General features: G+C 43.6%; 1 non-coding gene across 1 annotated transcript in view; it reads left to right on the top strand.

The window, feature by feature from the left end:
* Positions 1 to 141: 141 nt before the first annotated feature.
* Positions 142 to 10,798, top strand: part of LOC112072477 (uncharacterized) — a 12,487-nt gene continuing 1,830 nt past the window's right edge. Inside the window, exons 1-2 of the transcript XR_011476211.1 lie at positions 142 to 220; positions 10,569 to 10,647. This is a non-coding gene — a transcript (uncharacterized protein). The remainder of the gene's footprint in view (positions 221 to 10,568; positions 10,648 to 10,798) is intronic.

Genomic DNA, 10,798 nt, shown 5'->3' with positions numbered 1-10,798 from the left:
GATTACTTATCTTCTTGTTCTTTCAGACCCGTATCTAACCCTAACCCGTGTCTCTGTCGTGATTACTTATCTTCGTGTTCTTTCAGACCCGTATCTAACCCTAACCCGTATCTCTGTCGTGATGACTTGTCTTTTTGTTCCAGGAAAGAGGAAGTGTGCTGAGAACCCTAAACACGTGCTGAAGGTTCTGACTGACCTCCTGGGACACGAAAACCACGAGGTAACACACACACACACTTTCATGGACACATCTCACACATCCACACACACAGACAGACACCCGCAGTTGTGAATGTACACAAACTACTCACATATAAAACACACACACAGAGAGAGGTTAATCTGTACATCTGTTAATCTGCAACAGTCCCAGTTAATCACTAATCTGCTTGATTGGCGCGATGGTGGCGTACTATATGGTAGGGTTGAGCTGTATCCAGATGTTCATATCGTCATACATTCCTTCTCTCATCCCGGGATTTACTGTATTACTGGTTTAGTACACAAGGGGGTGCCAAAAACAACTTATTAATTCAGTAATTTGCTTAGATAACTAGCAAGTTAAATTMAGGGGCCGTGTTAATGCAGAATTMATCATTTTTCACGTCTGTTACCAGTATGCTAACTAAATTAGCACAAGTAAAAAGGYATTTCCATGGAYGCTGCTAGCGAAATATGCTAACAAATTGCAAAGACAGGCAGTCCAGCTCATAACGTTATACGTGTATAGGTAGGAGCTACCGAATGTCATTTTTGGTGAGTTTGGACATTTACAAGTGAATGTGAACGAGAGACATTGTGCAAATGAACAATGTTTTGACGCATGCTTGTCTAAAGTAAGATCAGTACTGTCTCTGAAGCAGCATGGTTACACACTGTGTCTTTGTGGAATCTGGAGTRGCTAGGGAAACGGGCCTGCCTGCTCTGCTTGGAGAAGAGGGGGGAGGAGCAGACGGCTGAGAACAGAGCGGCAAAAAAAAACTCAAGGAAATCAAAAGATACTAGTGGCAGCTGTACAGATAACTCATCCAAWGGGCTTTGGCTTCTCAAACACGGCAGAAAACMTACACAATATGATGCCCTGTCACCTTATTAATTCAGTAATTTACTTAGATAACTAGCAAGTTAAACWTAGGGGTTGCGTTAACGCAGAATTATTCATTTTTCACGCACAGAAAAAAATCATTAAAAAAAGCTTTAGAAATCTTTTAATGCGTTTTGTAAACACAGATGTAAAATTCTTGTTATTGTAATTTCTTCTCGACATCAGACTAARATTGTGRTTCAGTTGCACTTTTCCACTCGGATGATAATTCACAAAAGAGAATTCTATCAGTAGACAGCGCTCTGACTGATGTGMAGCTACTTTTCTCTGGTACTTTTGTAGGTGTAGCCAGCCTGCTTTTCTCTGGTAAAATGCAAGATTAACTTTATGCCAAACYTTAGGAAATGTAGCTYGCTACATTATTTCTATGATAAACATTAGAAATATGATGGCCATGCATCGTTTTTGCAAAAAAATACCTTGCTTTTTCATTGTAAACTCATTTACTTGTGTGGCTGCCAGCTAAATATGTTAAGCGGAGCGACACAGGGGAACCCAAGAGCAGACTCAGATGAGGAAARYGGGATGAATGAATCAAAATATTTGTTACACAGAGAGATATGGAGTGCAGATCCGGGAAAGCTCAGATGAGTTGCAGAAAAACCTAGATGTGGTAACTGAGGTTGGAGTTAGCTGAGTAGAACAGGGTAAACAGGTCCTGATGGGAATCCAAGGTAGTGGTGGTGAGTAAAATCCAGAGCAAGGTAGTTGGGTGGTGAGATGTGGAACAGGAGACAGGAGCCAGAGACAGAGCGGTAACTGCAATGAGAGGATAAATGGTGTCAGGCAGGGAAACAGGCACAGCAGAGTAACAGGATCTTGAATAGTCATAAATGGCTAGAGTGGAAATGGCAGGACTGAGTATTTGTAGAGGTCTTGATTATGGAACGAGTTGCAGCTGGTAGGGATCTGCTCTGACTCGAGAGCAAGGTAGTTGGGTGGTGACAAGCACACTTGTCTCCAACCACACAATCACACAGAGAGTGAGAGGGAGAGAGAGAGAGAGTGTACAGGGGAGTAACTGCAGGTCAAGAAGACACCGGATGAACAACAGAGGGCGTAGCAGGAGCAGATGTAACAAAATAGCATTGCACTTCTGTTGTCATCTGATGAAAATGAAGCTATTTCCTGTCTGAATGTGTTGCACTAATGTATTTTCTGTGAAGGAAAACTATAGTTGCACGTCRCTGATCACMRTCTATTGAAGAAAAAAAAATACTGTTGACTTTCAATATAAAACACYACCCCTTACAATAKACACCTTTCTCCCATTGTGCTATTTACAAACAAACACATGACTGGCTCAAATGTTCTGGGGAACTGCGGTAAGCTTCATAACGTAAAATAATGTGACAGATGAAATTAGAAGGCGATCTGCTTTATCTTCTAACACATTGCACAAGTTAACTGCAGGTATTTACTTAAAAAAATTGTTACAAATATAAAAATGTATTGGGAAAAACTTCAAATAAATTGAATGGTATTGGAAAAACCATCCCGTGGCTATTTCCAAATACCTTGGTATACGGTATAGCGCCCAAGCCTACTCTATTGCTGCCGTCTTGTGKGCRCTGCTCCAACTTTGKTATTTTGTGATTCTTTTGGCGTTTATGTATCCGCTATGATTARTATGATCGATAAGAACTTTTGAKCATCAGATCGGCAGTTTACTAACCTCAATTGTGGCTTAAACTTCGACTCATCTGCCCTGGGCTCTTTGTGTAATTCTGATCAAATTCTCGGGCTATCCAAGAGGAAACGCCGCCGATAAAGAGGCAGGAAGTCCTGGCGAYATTAAGGCGAAGGGAAAACCAACCACCTCTTCCCTCCATTKTATTTGCCAATGTACAGTCTCTTGGTAATAACATGAATGACCTCCGATCGCAGYTTTGTTATCAAAGGGATTCTCGTAACTGCAATATTCTCTGCTTTTCTGAAACATGGCTATATGTTTGCTATCCAACTTGATGGATTCTTCATTCACCGAGCAGACAGGACTTTGGATTGAGAGAAATCGAGAGGGGGAGGGGTATGCCTCTCATCATCAACAGCAAATGCTGACTCTTYCGCAGTGGAAGTCTCGACCTATTGTTCACCCGTCTTGGAATAGCTGATGGTCAAATGCCCGACCTGTTATCGTGACTGCTSTATATGTTCCACCTCAGGACAATAAAAACAACAAGCTGGTACTTAATGGACCCAATTCAGTTTCGTCCATGATGTGTACGCCAAGGAACTTTTAAAACTTACTGCCCTCTCCACTACTGTCCGTTGACTGTGGAAATAGGGAAGTGCTCCCTCTGCTGTTTCCTGAGGTCCACAATCAATCTCTTTTGTTTGTTGATGTGAGTGTAGAGTTATTTTCGACACCACACTCACTAGGCTAGAGCCCTCACCTCCTCCCTGTAGGCCGTCTCGCGTTGTTGGTAATCAAGCCACCACGGTAAGTGTCGTCCGCATTAACTTGATGATTGAGTGGAGGCGTGCATGGCCCACATCGTGAAAAGTGAACAGGGAGTACAGCAAGAGGGCTCAGAACGCACCCTTGTGGGGCCCAGTGTGAGGATCAGCGCAGTAGGTGGAGATTGTTACCTACCCTCACCACCTTGGGCGGCCCGTCGGAGTCCAGGTTACCCAGTTCCCACAGGGCTGGGTCGGACCCAGTAAGGTCTCGAGCGCTTAGATGACGAGTTTGGAGGGTTACTATGGTGAAATGCTGGAGCTGTATCGATAACAGCATTCCACATAGGATTCCTCTGTCCAGATGGGTAATAGCACAGTTGCAGTGTGGTTTGCGACTTGCGTCGGTCTGTGGACCATTGGGCGGTAAGCAAATTGGAGTGGAAACAGGTGTATTGAAACAAGCTGTCAGACCCGTAATTCCAACGCCATAACCCGTATCATCTGTCCTGACTTAGCTTGTCTTTTGTTCTGTCAGACCCGGTATCCAACCACTAATCCTCGTACTCCGCTGTCATGATTATCTTACTCCTTTTGTTCTCTTCAGAACCCGTATTCTAACCCTAACCCGTGTCTCTGTCAGTATGCCATTACCTTATCTTAGTTTACTCCTCTCAGACCGTATCCAACCCTAAAACCCGCTATCGCTGTTCCAATGATTACTTATCTTCTATGTTCCTTTCAGACCCGTATTCTACACCCTACACACCGTGTCTCTGTTCGTGCCGATTACCTTATCCCTGTCTGATTCTTCACGACCGTATCTAACCCTAAACCCGTATCTCTGTCGTATGCTTGTCTTATTGTTTCCAGGAAGAGGAAGTGTCTGCTGGAACCCCTAAACACCTGCTTGAAGTAGCGAACTACGTCCTCCTGGACACGACAACCACGCTGGTAACACAACATACGACACTTTCATGGACACATCTCACACATCACACACACAGACAAGACACCCGCAAGTTGTGAATGTACACAAACTACTCACATATAATAACACACACAGAGAGAGGTTAATCTGTACATCTTTAATCTGCATAACAGTCCCAGTTAACTCCACTAATCTCGCTATTGGGCATGCTGGCGTCATCGCGTAGTGTGTGAGCTGTACTATCATGGTAGTTACTTATCCATAGTTCGATCGTCATACATTCCTCTCTCATCCACGGCATTTACTGTATTACTCGGGTTTAGTAACAAGGGTGCCAAAAAACACAACTTATTCAAATTCAGTAATTTGCTTAGAATAACTAGCAAGATTAAATTAGGGCCGTTGTTAATGCTCAGAATTCGATCTTCTTTCACGTCTTGTACGCAGTATTGCTAACTAACATTTAGCCACAAGTAAAAAGGGAATTTCCCTATGGGAGCTCTAGCGAAATAATTGCTAACACAAATTTGACATAAGACAGCGGCAGTCCAGCTCATAACAGTTATCCGTGTCAGAGTATGGAGCTAGACCGATGTCCACATTTTGTGAGTATCTCGACATGTCACAACGTGAATAGTATAACAGAAACATTGATGCAAATGAAAGCAATGTTTTACGCATGCTTGTCTCAAAGTAAATCAGCTAACTGCTCCTGAGCAGCGCAGGTGTACACACCTTGTCTTCTGGTGGAAATCGTGGCAAGTCTGCCATCTAGCGGAAAACGGGCCCTGCCCTGCTCTCCATTAGGAGAACGCACGCAGGCTGAGGAGGGCAAGACGGCTGAGACATGCACGAGGCAAACAAACACAACTCAAAGGAAGTCAAAAGCGACTACCTAGGGCAGCTCGTACACACATAACTCAATCCCAAAGGGCTTTGGCCTTCTCAACACACGCACGAAACTACACAACTATACTGCCCTGCTCACCTTATTAAAATTCAGCAACTTTACCTTAATAACTAGCAATGTTAACATAGGGTTGCCGTTTAACGCCAGAAATCGTTCCACTTTTTCTCACGCACCCCAGAAAAAAAATACATAAAAAAAGCTTAGAAACTCTTTAATGCGTTTGTAAACACAGATGTAAAATTCTTGTCTAATTGTTAATTCTTCTCACATCAGACTAACATTGTGTTTCAGTGTGCCCACCTTTTCCCCACTCCGGATGATAATTCTCCAACCCAGTGAAATATCTATCCCAAAGGATAAATGACAGCGCCTCTGACCCTTTGTGTGAAAAGGTAAACTTTCCTCTGGTAACTTTTAAAATTTCTTAGTTTTTTTATGTTTCTTTTTTTTTTGTATTTTGTTTTTTTTTTGTTTTGTTTTACTTTCCTCTTTTTTTTGATGGTGATATATATTACTTATAAATCTTTTCAACCTTGTTCACTTGCTTCTCTCTCTTTTTCGTATTTGTGAGTATTTATGGGTGTGCACTTTTCTCCTCTGTCTGTTCCTGTTAAGGCCTTCTCTACGTATCATTCTTTCTGATTTGTTGAGTTTGTCTTTTTTCTCTGACATCCATCATCCCGTTTTGTTTCCTCACCACCTCCCTGTAGTGTCTTGTCTTCTTTTGTTGGTTTGGTAATCACTAGTCCTTATTTTATACTGTTGTGTCGTCTGAAAATCTTGATGATTGAGTTTAGGGTGCGTTGTCGCTCGGTGTGAAACAGGGGACTTACAGGAGAGGTTGAGAACGCACCCCTGTGGGGCCCATGTTGGAGCTGTCAGCGAAGTGGAGATTGTTGATTCCTACCTTTCCCCACCTCGGGGCGGCCCGTCAAACTTCCAGGACCCAATTGCACAGGCCGGGGTTGAGACCCGGGAATCCAGCTATGATGAGGCTTGGAGGTACTATGGTGTTGAACACTGAGTATAGTCAAAAACAGCCGCCCCATTCTTTAACATAGGTATTCCCTCTTGTCCAGACTTGGCACTAGGGCCGTGGGATGGCGATTTGCATCGATCTTTGGATCTTCTTTGTTAAGTGTGGTAAAGGCGCCCACGTGGATCTTGGCACTAATCTTGTGAGAGTGTAGGTCATTAACCGCCCAGGAGATCCTAGATCCAATTGTGGTGACTATGAGATCATGGATCTAGGGGATAATGTACATAGTCTCTCTAGCCCATAACTCTCACTCTTCATATATGACTCATAGAAGTTGGATTGAACCTCCATCTCGGTGGAAGTGTAGTCAAATTATAGTTTTCAGTGTTCATCATCTTGTCCCTTTACTTCGAAAGGAAATTAACTTACCGCACTGAGATCTTTTTCAGTGTGGTGAGACACAATCATTGTGATTACTTGTGTCAGGCTGCATGTCTAGGGAGATATCAGAGAGCTAACTTGGAGGCAGGTAGGGAACGAGCGACAGGTGAAGATCCCAATAGTCAAAAGCAGACCTACCAACGCATCCAGGAACATGGATCTATCGAGCGGCTCGGACTAGTGAAATGCGAAAGCGGACATAAGTGAGTATTTGTGCCGTTCTGGAGCCGACGAGAAGGATATGGAAGTGCAGATCCGCGCTGAGAACCACGGATTTGACTAGAATTCGAGCCATCTGCAAGAGATATAGACCTATGATTAGTACTGTAACATGATTGCTCTGTGGTAGCTCTGAGGCTGCGTGAGAACAGGGCTAAATACGAGCGCTCACTTAGATTGAAGCAACTCTCATCAGCTGGTGATTTTGTGCTCTGCTCAAAATAGTCCGCACGCGAGACAAATGGTGCTAAGGTTCGAGGATGCTGTATGTAATAGTATAGACCACAGGAGACTAGGAGACCAATGATTGAACCTCAGCCCGGCGCTCTTAAAGCATGTCTCTCATGAAAACAATCGTGAGAAATCGTCGTCATGCAATGATGGTGTTGCGAGAGTTATAAACCCCAGGCCCGCGCAGAGTTACCAAGATTTGAAAATTAGTTCAATATGATTATGTCTCGAGCAGTCGGAGATTATGTTTAGACTGTATGTGGATTATGTAGAGGCTCTAAGTATTGATGTAATGGACCGAAGTTGCCAGCTGGTAGGGATTGGCTCCTCCTGAGCTCAGAGCCACCTAATATGGTTCTCTCATCGACCTACTCAACCTACCAGACGCGAACAGTGAAAAGAGCGGAAGAATGACGAGAGTGCGACAGAGGGTTAATAATATGCGTCTCATGTCTCATATAAGAGTAATGCACTTATCCCGGCGAACACAAAAGGTACTCATGAACTATATCCTAAAGGAACGGTGCGCCAGTATTCAGGTGTCGCGACGCAGGATTGCTATAATAACAACAATGTAGCATTGCACTTCTCGTTTGTCATTATATAGACCAAACTGAAAGCTTGACTTTGATCTCTCTCTGTCTGAATTGTGTATGCTACTAAGTGTATTATATTTTTGTTTGTATAGGCGACAACACTCTTTCCTATGACTAGTTGCCACTTCGACTCCATAGAAGATCCCACTCCTTTATTTTTGTACAACGTACACAAGATAAATTACCACATTGATCGTCTTGCGTACCTTCGTACGGCATTACAAATACGTTACAGACACACTCTGACATATCGGATAGTTTATCCTATGCCTCCAACTTTTCGCTGGACCCATTGCGCGTGGACTCTCTTTAGAAAGAAAATTCGTCACACAACACGTTCTAATCCTCGCTCTTCGTGGAGCTGCTTGTGCGGAACTGCCTCCGCGAGACAAAAACGGAATTGTAAGACGACTGGTCTCCTCTATTCCTCTCATAAAACGTGTTAACATGGATAATGTGACGCAAAGATGATAATTTTAGGAAGAAGAACCGTTCGCTATTCGTGCTGCTACTCAGTATTTTTGTTGTTCCTAACAACATTTGCAATCCAAGTTACCACACCTGCAGGTAATTGATCATTATCAAATATTTTATAGCTAAATACTAAGGACAAGAGTCTCGACTTTTACAAGAGATAAGAAACTTCCATAATAGTAAGTGAATCAGTGGTTTTAATTGCGAAATATCTCATCCAGGACAAGAGTAACGATTATCTCTCTCCCCCAGACATAACCTATGTGCCTATAAGTTACGTAAGCAGGGACCGTTACAGTGCCTCTAAAGGAAACAAACCTAGAATATTCAATACGCAACAATTGTTTTTATGCTTATTTACGACGTCTCCAAAGTAGCCTACTGCGTCTATACTTTGACTAGGATAAAAGCTTGGTGTGAGCACTGCTTCCTCAAAGAGACTTTAGCGTATACATATCTTTCTGATATCTTCTTCTAGAGTGCATGACTACGTTTGTTTATGTGATGTCCTGACTAATTATATGCTATATCTGTGATTTAATCTAATGAATCTGATAAGAAATTTTTGACCATCCGATCGGCAGGTCTTACTAACCTATCTAAATTAGTTATAGGTATATATCTTGTGGTTGTAGGAGTACTGAGACGTAGTTACGAATCTTTGCTCGCCTTGGCTCGCGTTGTTATGCTGTAATTCTGTATTCAAATGATATCTCTGGGAGTGGGTCTCTGAGTCCTCGTAATGTGTGAAACGCGGCGCGCTCGGTTGCTCGGGTGATTAGCATCACTTCCGTGGCGAGGAATATAGGGATTCCTTGAGCGGATAGATATAAGAGGCTGTTCTCTCGTGGTAAAGAGTAACTCAATGACGCTGCCGCTTCGTTCCCCTGCTCTCTATATTCTAATATCTCTTGCTCCATTGGTAACTCGGATGTCTGTGCTTTGTTGTGTTGTGGGTAATAACATGACATGACCTCCCGATTCGAAGGTTTCGTTAATCAAAGGATTCTCGTAACTGCAATATTCTCTGCTTTTCTGAAACATGGCTATTGTTTGTAGCTAGTTCCTAACATTGATGGATTCTTCTCGAGTGTCATCCGAGCAGACAGGACTTTTGGATTGAGAGAAATCGAGAGGGGGAGGGTGGTGATGCCTGTGCTGTCTATCATCAACAGCAAATGCTGGACTCTTACGACCGAGTGGAAGTCTCGGAATGCGAGCTTATTGCTTACAGGCTCCCGTGTCTTTGGACATAGCTGGTATGTGTAAGACGCTGCCCGAACTCCATGCGTATCGTGTGGGGGGGGGACTGCTTATATGTTCCACCTCAGGACAATAAAAACAACAAGCTGGTACTTAAGTTACGAGACTATAAACAACCGCGAACTTGCTTTCCTGGTTGCCTGTGATTTTAATTTCCGTCATTAGACATTGAATGCCATCAACACTTCTCCTTCACCACTAGGGGGCGATCGAGTCCTAGAACACTTATTACTCTCACACAAGCAAGCATACAAGGCCCTCCCTCGTCCCCCCCCTTCAGAAATCAGATCATGACTCTATAGTCCTGCTTCCTGTTTACAAGCAGAGCGCAATCAGGCAAGTACCCTGCTGTGCTCAGTTGAGAAATGCGGGCTATGCTACAAGACTGCTTGCTAGCGTCGATAAGCATTGATAGCTAACCACCTCCGCACCGACTTCATAAGAAATGCATCGCTGGACGTTGTCCCCACAGTCAAGGTTCATTGCTTTCCAATCCAAAGCCCTGGATTAACAACAGATGGTTGGTGCTAAGCTAAAGGCTAGAACAGACTACGCAGGCAACCCTGAGGTCGGCTGAAGACAGAACAAGTACAACAAGTCCTGATACGACCTCCACAGAGCCATCAAACAAGCAAAGTTGTAAAGATGGGGAAAGGTCTGTCTGTAATAAAGAGATGCCTGCTTTTTTTGACACCACACTCCAGAAAACAAGTCCTGCAGCCGTGACGTGAACTGCTGTACTTTACAGGCTTGTGTGTGTTTTTACAGATTCGTCCGTACGTGGGAACGTTCTTACTTTATAGCTTGTGTGTGTTTTTACAATTCGTGCCGTACGTGAACGTGATACTTTTAAGGCTTGGTGTGTTGTTTTACAGATTCGTCCGTACCGTAAGTGTACTTTACAGGCTGTGTATGTTTTACAGATTCCGTACGTAACGTGTACTTTATAGGCTTGTGTGTGTTTTTACAGATTCTGTCCGTACGTGAACGTCTTTACAGGCTTGTGTGTGTTTTTACAGATTCGACCGTACGTGAACGGAACCCTGTATAGCGGTCCTTGCTGTAATTCACGCAATGCGAGAGGAGCCAAGGGAGATGGTTAGTGTGTGTGTGTGTGTGGTGTGTGTGTGGGGGTGTGTGTTGTGTGTTGTGTGTGTGTGTGTGTGTGTGTGTGTTGTGTGTGTGTGTGTTGTGTGTGTGGTGTGTGTGTGTGTGGTGTGTGGTGTGTATGTGTGTCAGGGATTTCCGC

This window comes from Salvelinus sp. IW2-2015, unplaced genomic scaffold, assembly GCF_002910315.2.
Source record: "Salvelinus sp. IW2-2015 unplaced genomic scaffold, ASM291031v2 Un_scaffold1942, whole genome shotgun sequence".
NCBI classification, from domain to species: Eukaryota; Metazoa; Chordata; class Actinopteri; order Salmoniformes; family Salmonidae; genus Salvelinus; species Salvelinus sp. IW2-2015.
The sequence above is the reverse complement of the archived record's forward strand: the minus strand, read 5'-3'. Positions and strand labels throughout refer to the sequence as shown.